This window comes from Oncorhynchus nerka, linkage group LG14 (genome assembly GCF_034236695.1).
Source record: "Oncorhynchus nerka isolate Pitt River linkage group LG14, Oner_Uvic_2.0, whole genome shotgun sequence".
NCBI classification, from domain to species: domain Eukaryota; kingdom Metazoa; phylum Chordata; class Actinopteri; order Salmoniformes; family Salmonidae; genus Oncorhynchus; species Oncorhynchus nerka.
The window spans coordinates 893,039-907,479 of record NC_088409.1 but is presented as its reverse complement, the minus strand read 5'-3'; the positions used below and the strand labels follow the sequence as shown (position 1 = coordinate 907,479).

General features: G+C 47.9%; 1 pseudogene; it reads left to right on the top strand.

Moving 5' to 3' along the window:
* LOC135574925 (eukaryotic translation initiation factor 3 subunit H-like) overlaps positions 1-12,398 on the top strand; it is a 55,044-nt pseudogene extending 42,646 nt beyond the window's left edge.
* The last annotated feature ends 2,043 nt before the right edge of the window (positions 12,399-14,441 follow it).

Below are 14,441 nucleotides of genomic sequence, written 5' to 3'. Positions count from 1 at the left end.
ACATGATTCCATATGTGTTATTACATGATTCCATATGTGTTACTACATGATTCCATATGTGTTATTACATGATTCCATATGTGTTACTACATGATTCCATATGTGTTATTACATGATTCCATATGTGTTATTACATGATTCCATATGTGTTACTACATGATTCCATATGTGTTACTACATGATTCCATATGTGTTACTACATGATTCCATATGTGTTATTACATGATTCCATATGTGTTATTACATGATTCCATATGTGTTACTACATGATTCCATATGTGTTATTACATGATTCCATATGTGTTACTACATGATTCCATATGTGTTATTACATGATTCCATATGTGTTATTACATGATTCCATATGTGTTATTACATGATTCCATATGTGTTACTACATGATTCCATATGTGTTACTGCATGATTCCATATGTGTTACTGCATGATTCCATATGTGTTATTACATGATTCCATATGTGTTACTACATGATTCCATATGTGTTATTACATGATTCCATATGTGTTATTACATGATTCCATATGTGTTATTACATGATTCCATATGTGTTATTGCATGATTCCATGTGTTACTGCATGATTCCATATGTTACTGCATGATTCCATATGTGTTATTACATGATTCCATATGTGTTACTACATGATTCCATATGTGTTACTACATGATTCCATATGTGTTATTACATGATTCCATATGTGTTATTACATGATTCCATATGTGTTATTACATGATTCCATATGTGTTATTACATGATTCCATATGTGTTATTACATGATTCCATGTGTGTTATTACATGATTCCATGTGTGTTATTACATGATTCCATGTGTGTTATTACATGATTCCATGTGTGTTATTACATGATTCCATGTGTGTTATTACATGATTCCATGTGTGTTATTTCATAGTTTTGATGTCTTCACTATTATTCTACAATGTAAAAAATAAATAAAAATCCTTGAAGAGGACTGGTCACCCCTCATAGCCTGGTTCCTCTCTAGGTTTATAATCTCCACCCGGCACAGCCAGAAGAGGACTGGTCACCCCTCATAGCCTGGTTCCTCTCTAGGTTTATAATCTCCACCCGGCACAGCCAGAAGAGGACTGGCCACCCCTCATAGCCTGGTTCCTCTCTAGGTTTATAATCTCCACCCGGCACAGCCAGAAGAGGACTGGCCACCCCTCATAGCCTGGTTCCTCTCTAGGTTTCTTCCTAGGTTCCGGCCCTTTCTAGGGAGTTTTTCCTAGCCACTGTGCTTCTACACCTGCATTGCTTGCTGTTTGGGGTTTTAGGCTGGGTTTCTGTACAGCACAGAGATATCAGCTGATGTACGAAGGGCTATATAAATACATTTGATTGATTTGGTTGGTTACATCCTCATGATAGTGCTCTGACAGGTCTTCCTCCATTAGTCCCCTGTCCTCAGACATCTTCAGGGTGACCTCTGTCCCAAATGGTTACCGTATTCCCTATATAGTAGTGCACTACTCTTGTTGTTACCAAGCGCTCTGTGGGGACATGCTCCTCAGTTGAACACGTGAACGTGACAGGAGAGTCTGATGTTCCCTGACTGTGTGTCAGGAAGACCAGCAGGTCATAACTCACTCTGTCTAGTGTGCTCTATAGGGTATAGGGTGCCATGGGTATAGGGTGGTGCCATGGGTATAGGGTGGTGCCATGGGTATAGGGTGGTGCCATGGGTATAGGGTGCCGTCATGGGTATAGGGTGCCATGGGTATAGGGTGGTGCCATGGGTATAGGGTGGTGCCATGGGTATAGGGTGGTGCCATGGGTATAGGGTGGCGCCACGGGTATAGGGTGGCGCCACGGGTATAGGGGGGCGCCACGGGTATAGGGGGGCGCCACGGGTATAGGGGGGCGCCACGGGTATAGGGGGGCGCCACGGGTATAGGGTGCCAGAGAATTGAATGTGTCAGGAAGACCAGCAGTTCATAACTCACTCAGTCTTCTGCATGTCTAATGAGGGACCACTGTTAATCCGTTGGCAATCAAGAATGAATACTTAGGATTCATTCCAAATGGCACCCTATTCCCTATATAGAAGGTACCCTATACAGATGGCACCCTATTCCCTATATAGGGCTGTCTGGTCAAAAGTAGGGTGCTCTATAGGGTATAAGGTACCATTTGTATAGGGAATAGGGTAGCATCTATATAGGGAATAGGGTACCTTCTATATAGGGTGCCATCTGTATAGGGTATAGGGTGCCATCTGTATAGGGTGCCATCTATATAGGGTATAGGGTGCCATCTTTCGGTACATCTCATATATAAGGAATGAGAGGACGGAGCCCAGTAATTTGCCTGAATGTTCTCTAGGGGGCAGTAGTGAGCTATAGCGAGGCTACTTGTGCAAGCTAGAAGAGAGAATTCCAAACAGCACTGCTTCTTCAGACTAAAACATCATAACTCCAGTTGACAGAACTGGTTCCGGACTCCAACCCAGGAGAATACTTTTCTTACAGAGCAGACGAGGGTCCGACCCACCGAAACAACGAAGCTTTAGCCATTTCACACACGACATTTGCATTGTAACGTTGTAGTTTATTCTACTAAATTAGAATTGTTTTTGAGTGACAATGAACAGATATACAGTACGACATTCATCAAATCAAACCTTACTGTGAAATGCTGAATACAACCGGTACCTTACCGTAAAATACTGAATACAGCAGGTACCTTACCGTGGAATGATGAATACAACCGGTACCTTACCGGGAAATACTGAATACAGCAGGTACCTTACCGTGGAATGATGAATACAACCGGTACCTTACCGTAAAATACTGAATACAGCAGGTACCTTACCGTGAAATACTGAATAAAGCAGGTACCTTACCGTGAAATACTGAATAAAGCAGGTACCTTACCGTGAAATGTTGAATACAGCAGGTACCTTACCGTGGAATGATGAATACAACCGGTACCTTACCGTAAAATACTGAATACAGCAGGTACCTTACCGTGAAATACTGAATACAGCAGGTACCTTACCGTGGAATGATGAATACAACCGGTACCTTACCGTAAAATACTGAATACAGCAGGTACCTTACCGTGAAATACTGAATACAGCAGGTACCTTACCGTGAAATGTTGAATACAGCAGGTACCTTACCGTGAAATGATGAATACAGCAGGTACCTTACCGTGAAATGCTGAATACAACAGGTACCTTACCGTGAAATGCTGAATACAGCAGGTACCTTACCGTGAAATGCTGAATACAGCAGGTACCTTACCGTGAAATGCTGAATACAGCAGGTACCTTACCGTGAAATGCTGAATACAACAGTTACCTTACCGTGAAATGCTGAATACAACAGGTACCGTGAAATGCTGAATACAACAGGTACCGTGAAATGCTGAATACAACAGGTAGTGTGAAATACTGAATACAACAGGTACCTTACCATGAAATGATGAATACAGCTATAAGCTTTGACCAATTCCCCAGAGGTTACAAGGCCCTGGTTAATAGAAGAATTAGACAATGTCCCAGTCTGTATTAGATCAATACTTTATATCAGAGAGTACTCTGAGTATACTGATATATACTCTGACTTCAAAATGACAACACAATCTTTTTATCACACACACACACACGAACTCACATCAGTACAAACTCCACCTCTCTTTAAGTTGTGGGCTGTATTTTTTCCACATTACTAACACATGGTTTCTCATTATCTTCTGCAAGCCTTGCCATTCCTAACAGTTACTCCCCTACCTAGATCACAAGTCGACAGTTCAGTTGGCCTTGAATGCCTCAACTATACCCAGCTCATATTGAGAAATAGTAACCCAATGGCCTATTGAATTATGACTCTAACACATTTCATACAATTTATATGGTTTCAGGGTGGAATACTTTAGTCATTACTTTAAACATATAAATTCCATTATCATTTAGGCAGGCTACCTTCGCATTCTTGGGCACAGGGACTATGGTGGTCTGTTTGAAACATGTTGGTATTACAGACTCAGTCAGGGAGAGGTTGAAAATGTCAGTGAAGACACTTGCCAGTTGGTCCGCACATGCTTTGAGTTCACGTCCTGGTAATCCGTCTGGCCCCTATGGCTTTGTGAATGTTGATCTGTTTAATAAGGTCTTGCTACGGAGAGCGTGATCACACAGTCATCCAGAACAGCTGGTGCTCTCATGCATGCTTCAATGTTGCTTGCCTCGAAGCTAGCATAAAAGGCATTTAGCTTGTCTGATAGGCTCGCGTCACATGTTAGCATTATAATATGATTACACAACCCAAAAGTAATGTGAAATACACTCACAACTTAACAGAAACATACTGTATGTAGACTGCTTCATGTTTGTCTGTGCTTGCTAGCAGTAGCCAAATAGCCAGTCGGCATCCCTGGGCAGAGCATTACACCCTGGGAAGTGAAATGTACTCTGGGATTTGTTGTATGCTGTGTAAATTCCATTGTATTTCTATGGCGTGTAGACTACATGTGTAGTAGATGGCGTGTAGACTACATGTCCTCCGTCGTGACTTCCCCTAAAGGCCCATCTGCTAGCCGCAGCCAGCTAGCTATCTAGAGCATATCGGACTGTTAACTGAAGAGGTCCATCAGCCAATTTCTTGGGCTACAATAACTATTTTGCCAATTGGCCTGGACCTTTTTACTGCCGACACGGGACCCTGCGACTGGTCTGCCGACGTAACCGTCCGAGGGGGTCTACAACAGACTGTCCCGTCGCAACGTCCCCCTAAGGCCCTTCTGCTAGTCTGCTAGCCCCCGCCCGCTAGCTATCTGAATCGCCATGTCTCCAGCCCTCCTAGCTACCCACTGGTCCCTATGATCACTCTGCTACGCATGCCTCTCCCTAATGTCAATATGTCATGTCCATTGCTGTTTTGGTTAGTGATTATTGTCTTATTTCACTTTAGAGCCTCCAGCCCTGTTCAATATGCCTTGTCCATTGCTGTTTTGGTTAGTGATTGTCTTATTTCACTGTAGAGCCTCCAGCCCTGCTCAATATGCCTTAGCTGGCCCTTTTGTTTTACTGTAGAACCTCCAGCCCTACTCAATATGCCTTAGCTGGCCCTTTTGTTTTACTGTAGAACCTCCAGCCCTACTCAATATGCCTTAGCTGGCCCTTTTGTTTTACTGTAGAACCTCCAGCCCTACTCAATATGCCTTAGCTGGCCCTTTTGTTTCACTGTAGAGCCTCCAGCCCTGCTCAATATGCCTTAGCTGGCCCTTTTGTTTCACCTCCCACACATGCGGTGACCTCACCTCGTCTAAATGATGTCTCTAGAGACGAAACCTCTCTCATCGTCACCTCATCACCTCTCTCAATGCCTAGGTTTACCTCCACTGTATTCACATCCTACCATACTCTTGTCTGTACATTATGCCTTGAATCTATTCTTCCGCGCCCAGAAACCTGCTCCTTTTACTCTCTGTGCCGAAAGCACTAGACAAGTTTTTATAGCCTTTAGCCCGTACCCTTATCCAACCCCTCCTCTGTTCCTCTGGTGACGTAGAGGTTAATCCAGGCCCTGCAGTGCCTAGCTCCACTCTCATTCCCCAGACGCTCTCATTTATTGACTTCTGTAACCGTAAAAGCCTTGGTTTCATGCATGTTAACATTAGAAGCCTCCTCCCTAAGTTTTGTTTTATTCACTGCTTTAGCACACTGTGCCAACCCAGATGTCCGAGCCGTGTCTGAATCCTGGTTTAGGAAGGCCAACAAAAAAAAACAACTGAAAATTCCAACCCCAACTATAACATTTTCTAGACGAGATAAGATAGGGGGCGGCATTGTAATCTACTGCAGAGAGAGAGAGCCTGCAGAGTTCTGTCATATTATCCAGGTCTAAACAATTAAAGCTTCTTCTTCTAAAAATCAACCTTTCCAGAAACAAGTCTCCGTTGCCGCTTGTTATAGACCCCCTTCAGCCCCCCAGCTGTGCCCTGGACACCATATGTGAATTGATTGCCCCCCCATCTATCTTCAGAGCTCGTACTGTTAGGTGACCTAAACTGGGGCATGCGTATCTCCCCGGCCGTCCTACAATCTAAGCTCGATGCCCCTCAAATCTCACACAAAATATCAATGAATCTACCAGGTACAAACTCAAATCTGTAAACACGGGCACCTTTTATAGATATCATCCTAACCAACTTGCCCTCTAAATACACCTCTGCTGCCTTCAACCAAGATCACAGCGATCACTGCCTCATTGCCTGCACCCGTAATGGGTCTGCGGTCAAACGACCACCCCTCATCACTGTCAAACGCTCCCTAAAAAACTTCAGCAAGCAGGCCTTTCTAATCGACCTGGCCGGGGTATCCTGGAAGGATATTGACCTCGTCCCGTCAGTAGTGGATGCCTGGTTATTCTTTAAGTGCTTTTCTCACCATCTTAAATATTCAAAAACAATGTGAACCAGGAACAGATATAGCCATTGGTTCACTCCAGACCTGACTGCCCTTGACCAGCACAAAAACATCCTGTGGCGTTCTGCATTAGCATCGAATAGCCCCCCCGCGATATGCAATTTTTCAGGGAAATTAGAAACCAATATCCACAGGCAGTTAGGAAAGCGAAGGCTAGCTTTTTCAAACAGAAATGTGTGTCCTGAACCACAAACTCCATAAAGTTCTGGGACACTGTAAAGTCCATGGAGAATAAGAGCACCTCCTCCCTGCTGTTCACTGCACTGAGACTGTTAAACACTGTCAGCACTGATAAATCCACCATAATTGATCATTTCAATGGCCATGCTTTCCACCTGGCTACCCCTACCCCGGTCAACAGCCCTGCACCCCCCCACAGCAACTTGCCCAAGCCTCCTCCATTTCTCCTTCACCCAAATCCAGACAGCTGATGTTCTGAAAGAGTTGCAAAATCTGGGCCCCTACAAATCAGCCGGGCTAGACAATCTGGACCCCTACAAATCAGCCGGGCTAGACAATCTGGACCCCTACAAATCAGCCGGGCTAGACAATCTGGACCCTACAAATCAGCCGGGCTAGACAATCTGGACCCCTACAAATCAGCCGGGCTAGACAATCTGACCCCTACAAATCAGCCGGGCTAGACAATCTGGACCCCTACAAATCAGCCGGGCTAGACAATCTGACCCCTACAAATCAGCCGGGCTAGACAATCTGGACCCCTACAAATCAGCCGGGCTAGACAATCTGGACCCCTACAAATCAGCCGGGCTAGACAATCTGGACCCCTACAAATCAGCCGGGCTAGACAATCTGGACCCCTACAAATCAGCCGGGCTAGACAATCTGGACCCCTACAAATCAGCCGGGCTAGACAATCTGGACCCCTACAAATCAGCCGGGCTAGACAATCTGGACCCCTACAAATCAGCCGGGCTAGACAATCTGGACCCCTACAAATCAGCCGGGCTAGACAATCTGGACCCCTACAAATCAGCCGGGCTAGACAATCTGGACCCCTACAAATCAGCCGGGCTAGACAATCTGGACCCCTACAAATCAGCCGGGCTAGACAATCTGGACCCTACAAATCAGCCGGGCTAGACAATCTGGACCCCTACAAATCAGCCGGGCTAGACAATCTGGACCCCTACAAATCAGCCGGGCTAGACAATCTGGACCCCTACAAATCAGCCGGGCTAGACAATCTGGACCCCTACAAATCAGCCGGGCTAGACAATCTGGACCCCTACAAATCAGCCGGGCTAGACAATCTGGACCCTACAAATCAGCCGGGCTAGACAATCTGACCCCTACAAATCAGCCGGGCTAGACAATCTGGACCCCTACAAATCAGCCGGGCTAGACAATCTGACCCCTACAAATCAGCCGGGCTAGACAATCTGGACCCCTACAAATCAGCCGGGCTAGACAATCTGGACCCCTACAAATCAGCCGGGCTAGACAATCTGGACCCCTACAAATCAGCCGGGCTAGACAATCTGGACCCCTACAAATCAGCCGGGCTAGACAATCTGGACCCCTACAAATCAGCCGGGCTAGACAATCTGGACCCCTACAAATCAGCCGGGCTAGACAATCTGGACCCCTACAAATCAGCCGGGCTAGACAATCTGGACCCCTACAAATCAGCCGGGCTAGACAATCTGGACCCCTACAAATCAGCCGGGCTAGACAATCTGGACCCCTACAAATCAGCCGGGCTAGACAATCTGGACCCCTACAAATCAGCCGGGCTAGACAATCTGGACCCCTACAAATCAGCCGGGCTAGACAATCTGACCCCTACAAATCAGCCGGGCTAGACAATCTGGACCCCTACAAATCAGCCGGGCTAGACAATCTGGACCCCTACAAATCAGCCGGGCTAGACAATCTGGACCCCTACAAATCAGCCGGGCTAGACAATCTGGACCCCTACAAATCAGCCGGGCTAGACAATCTGGACCCCTACAAATCAGCCGGGCTAGACAATCTGGACCCTACAAATCAGCCGGGCTAGACAATCTGGACCCCTACAAATCAGCCGGGCTAGACAATCTGGACCCTACAAATCAGCCGGGCTAGACAATCTGGACCCCTACAAATCAGCCGGGCTAGACAATCTGGACCCCTACAAATCAGCCGGGCTAGACAATCTGGACCCCTACAAATCAGCCGGGCTAGACAATCTGGACCCCTACAAATCAGCCGGGCTAGACAATCTGGACCCCTACAAATCAGCCGGGCTAGACAATCTGGACCCCTACAAATCAGCCGGGCTAGACAATCTGGACCCTACAAATCAGCCGGGCTAGACAATCTGGACCCCTACAAATCAGCCGGGCTAGACAATCTGGACCCCTACAAATCAGCCGGGCTAGACAATCTGGACCCCTACAAATCAGCCGGGCTAGACAATCTGGACCCCTACAAATCAGCCGGGCTAGACAATCTGGACCCTTTCTTTCTAAAGTTATCTGCTGAAATTGTTGCAACCCCTATTACTAGCCTGTTCAACCTCTGTTTCGTATCGTCTGAGATCCCCAAAGGTTGGAAAGCTGCCGCGGTCATCCCCCTTTTCAAAGTGAGAGAAACTCTAGACCCAAACTGTTACAGACCTATATTTTTGGTGATCTGATACTATTTCTGATTGTCTTAACTCACCACCACTAATGAGCTGTGAAGCTTCTCAAATGTTTTCTTCACCTCAAACAGGATGTGAACCAAAGTATGTTTTTACATCCATGGAAAAAGGCTACTATAAGGAACTATTGTCGATTTGAAAAATATTTCCAGCTCTCTCCCTTAACCAATCGGATTGAAAAGGCGGAGGGAAATGGTGGAAACGTCATAAAATAGCTTTACTATTAATAGATTTACTTCTGATCTCCTTGCGCAAATAGCCTTCGGTTGTCTGTCAGGAACTCCACTGGTGCAGGGAACTCCGAGGTTCCAGAATATTTTATACAATGTTGCAAGTTAGCACCAGCTTCAGTCTGGACAGAGTTGATCGTCGATACAATGTTGCAAGTTAGCACCAGCTTCAGTCTGGACAGAGTTGATCGTCGATACAATGTTTCACCTTCCTTGCAGACACGCCATGCGTAGCCAATGTCATTTATCAAGATATGTTCTGCCTGCAGGTTGCAATGTTTTTATTTGTTGACTTTATGTAGGCTATTTTTTACATACACTATAAATATATGGATACCACTTTTTAAATGAGTGGATTCGGCTATTTCAGCCTCGCCCGTTGCTGACCGGTGTATAAAATCCCAGCACACATCCATGCGATCTCCATAGACAAACATTGGCAGTAGAATGGCCTTACTGAAGAGCTCAGTGACTTTCAACGTGGCAGCATCATAGGATGCCACCTTTTCAACAAGTTCGTCACATTTCTGCCCTGTTAGAGCAGCCCCCGGTCAACTGTAAGTGCTGTTATTGTGAAGTGGAAACGTCTAGGAGCAACAACGGCTCAGCCGCGAAGTGGTAGGCCACACAAGCTCACAGAACGGGACTGCTGACGCACATACCGTGTAAAAATCTGTCCTCGGCTGCAACACTCACTTCCGAGTTCCAAACTGGGAGCAAAGTTGGCACGAACTGTTCGCCGTGAGCTTCGTGAAATGGGTTTCCATGGCAGAGCAGCCGCACACAAGCCTAAGATCACCATGCGCAATGCCAAGCGTTGGCTAGAGTGATGTTAAGTTTGCCGCCATAGAAAACACATTCTCTGGAGTGATGAATCAAGCTTCTCCATCTGGTAGTCTGGCGAATTTAGGTTTGGCGGATTCCAACTGTAAAGTTTGGTGGATGAGGAATAATGGTCTGGGGCTGTTTTTCATGGTTCAGGCCCCTTAGTTCCAGTGAAGGGAAAGCTTAACGCTACAGCATACAATGACATTCTAGATGATTCTGTGCTTCCAACTTTGTGGCAACAGTTTGGGGAAGGCCCTTTCCTGTTTCAGCATGACAATGCCCCCAGTGCACAAAGTGAGATCTATACAGAAATGGTTTGTCAAGATCAGTGTAGAAGAACTTCACTGGCCTGCACAGAGCCCTGACCTCAACCTCATCGAACACCTTTGGGATGAATTGGAATGTCGACTGCGAGCCAGGCCTAATCGCCCAACATCAGTGCTCAACCTCACTAATGCTCTTGTGGCTGAATGGAAGCAAGTCCCTGCAGCAATGTTCCAACATCTAGTGGAAAGCCTTCCCAGAAGAGTGGAGGCTGTTATAGCAGCAATGTTCCAACATCTAGTGGAAAGCCTTCCTAGAAGAGTGGAGGCTGTTATAGCAGCAATGTTCCAACCTCTAGTGGAAAGCCTTCCCAGAAGAGTGGAGGCTGTTATAGCAGCAATGTTCCAACATCTAGTGGAAAGCCTTCCTAGAAGAGTGGAGGCTGTTATAGCAGCAATGTTCCAACCTCTAGTGGAAAGCCTTCCCAGAAGAGTGGAGGCTGTTATAGCAGCAATGTTCCTACATCTAGTGGAAAGCCTTCCCAGAAGAGTGGAGGCTGTTATAGCAGCAATGTTCCTACATCTAGTGGAAAGCCTTCCTAGAAGAGTGGAGGCTGTTATAGCAGCAATGTTCCAACATCTAGTGGAAAGCCTTCCCAGAAGAGTGGAGGCTGTTATAGCAGCAATGTTCCATCATCTAGTGGAAAGCCTTCCCAGAAGAGTGGAGGCTGTTATAGCAGCAATGTTCCATCATCTAGTGGAAAGCCTTCCTAGAAGAGTGGAGGCTGTTATAGCAGCAAAGAGAGGACCAACTCCATATTAATGCCCATGAATTTGGAATGAGATGTACATGGTGTTTCTCTCTAGATTCTATACATGGTGTTTCTCTCTAGATTCTATACATGGTGTTTCTCTCTAGATTCTATACATGGTGTTTCTCTCTTGATTCTATACATGGTGTTTCTCTCTAGATTCTATACATGGTGTTTCTCTAGGTTCTATACATGGTGTTTCTCTCTAGATTCTATACATGGTGTTTCTTTCTAGATTCTATACATGGTGTGTCTCTCTAGATTCTATACATGGTGTTTCTCTCTAGATTCTATACATGGTGTTTCTCTCTAGATTCTATACATGGTGTGTGTCTCTAGATTCTATACATGGTGTGTCTCTCTAGATTCTATACATGGTGTTTCTCTCTTGATTCTATACATGGTGTTTCTCTAGATTCTATACATGGTGTTTCTCTCTAGGTTCTATACATGGTGTTTCTCTCTAGATTCTATACATGGTGTTTCTCTCTAGATTCTATACATGGTGTTTCTCTCTAGATTCTATACATGGTGTTTCTCTCTAGGTTCTATACATGGTGTTTCTCTCTAGGTTCTATACATGGTGTTTCTCTCTAGGTTCTATACATGGTGTTTCTCTCTAGGTTCTATACATGGTGTTTCTCTCTAGGTTCTATACATGGTGTTTCTCTCTAGGTTCTATACATGGTGTTTCTCTCTAGATTCTATACATGGTGTTTCTCTCTAGATTCTATACATGGTGTTTCTCTCTAGATTCTATACATGGTGTTTCTCTCTTGATTCTATACATGGTGTATGTGTTAGGTCTTATGGTGTGTTGTCCCATATTATAAGTGAACCACTTAATAGAATGTTTGACCTTTTGTTTTAATCTTAACACATGTTTCTCTCCCCCGCTTTCTCTCCCTCTCTCTCCCTCCCCTGCTTCCTTGCTTTTGCTCTCTCTCCCCTCCCCCTCCCCCTCTCCCCCTCCCCATCTCTCCTTCGTTTGCTCTCTCCTCCTCCCTCTCTCCCCCGCCACTCTCCCCTCCCTCCCTCTCCCACTAGATCCCATTAAGACCGCCCAGGGCTCCCTGTCCCTGAAGGCTTACAGGTTAACACCCAAACTGATGGAGATCTGCAAGGAGAAGGACTTCTCAGCCGAGGGGTGAGACACACACACACACATACACACACACACACGAGGAGACACACACACGAGGAGACACACACACACACACACGCGCACAGGCACCAGGCTCCACTTCAGAAGCTGGATGAGAATTGCCATCAATACCACACACACACACACACACACACACACACACACACACACCACAAAGACACAAATACCAACTGCACCTTTCCTGATAAGAATTCGGCATTAATGCTGTTCTTTGGTGAAACTCCCTTCAAAAGATTCCAATGCCTGATGTTATTTTCCCCACGAGCAGGGAGAGGCTCATCAGAGGCTCTTAGTGATGTGATGATAGGGGTTTATAACTAGTGTGTGTGTTGGGGCTGTCAAACAGCTATACTGCCATGTTGATCCTCCGCCTGGCTGGTTTTGACCCTCAGGCTGCTGGCCATTGATTTGCATCTGAATGAAGTGTAATGAGAGAGACGTTTTCAAATAGATCTGAGTTCCCACAAGCTGAGTTTATGAAAAGAAGGAATCCCAACAGACTGGTATTAAATTGACCAGAAAATAAACTGCTTTTGGATTTAAAAAAAGGTGAGTCAGTATTAGGAACTGTTGGCTTTGGCTTGGATTACTCCTTATTCTATAGTTAGTTTCACACCCACACCTACCCTTACCTACCTACCCTTACCTACCTACCTACCTACCTACCTACCTACCTACCCCCTACCTACCCTTACCTACCTACCCTTACCTACCTACCTACCTACCTACCCCCACCCACCCACCCCACCACCCAATCCCACCCACCCACCCACCCCCACCACCCACCCACCCACCACCCACCCACTCTCACCCACCTACCCCACCCACCCACCCACCCACCACACCCACCCACCCACCCCACCCACCTACCCCACCCACCCACCCACCCCACCCACCCACCCCACCCACCCACCCCCCTACCCACCAACCCCACCCACCCACCTACCCCACCCACCTACCCCACCCACCCTTACCCACCTGCCCCACCCACCTACATACCCTTACCCACCCACCTACCCCACCCACCCACTACCCTTACCTACCTCACCCACCCACCTACCCCACCCTACCTACCCCACCCACCCACCCCACCCACCCACCCCACCCACCCACCCACCCACCCCCACCCACCCCACCCACCCACCCACCCACCCACCCACCCTTACCCACCCCACCCCACCCACCCCACCCACCTACCCCACCCACCCACCCCACCCACCCACCCACCCCACCCCCCACCCCACCCACCCACCCACCCCACCACCCCCACCTACCCACCCACCCCACCCACCCACCCACCCCCCACCCACCTACCCACCCCACCCACCCTCACCCACCCACCCACCCCACCCACCCACCCACCCACACCCCACCCACCCACACCCACCCACCCACCCCACCCACCCACCCTTACCTACCTACCCACCCACCCACCCCACCCACCCACCCCACCCACCCACACCCACCCACCTACACCCCACCCACCCCCACCCACCCACCCCACCCACCTACCCCACCCACCCACCCCACCCACCCACACTCCACCCACCCTCCCACCCACCCACCCCACCCATGCCTCCCACTCCACCCCACCCACCCACCCACCTACTCCACCCACCCACCCCACCCACCCACCCCACCCACCCACCCACCCCACCCACCCACCCCACCCACCCACCACCCCTACCCACCCACCCCACCCACCCACCCCACCCACCACCCCACCCACCCACCCTTACCTACCTACCCTTACATACCCACCTACCCTTACCCACCAACCCACCTACCTACCAACCCTTACCTACCTACCAACCCCACCCACCTACCACCTACCTACCCACCCCACCTACCCACCAACCCCACCCACCCACCCCACCCCCACCCACCCACCCCACCCACCCACCCACCCCACCCACCTACATACCCACCCACCCACCCCACCCACCCCACCCACCCACCCACCCCCACCCACCTACCCCACCCACCCACCCATACCCACCCACCCACCCATACCCACCCACCCACTACC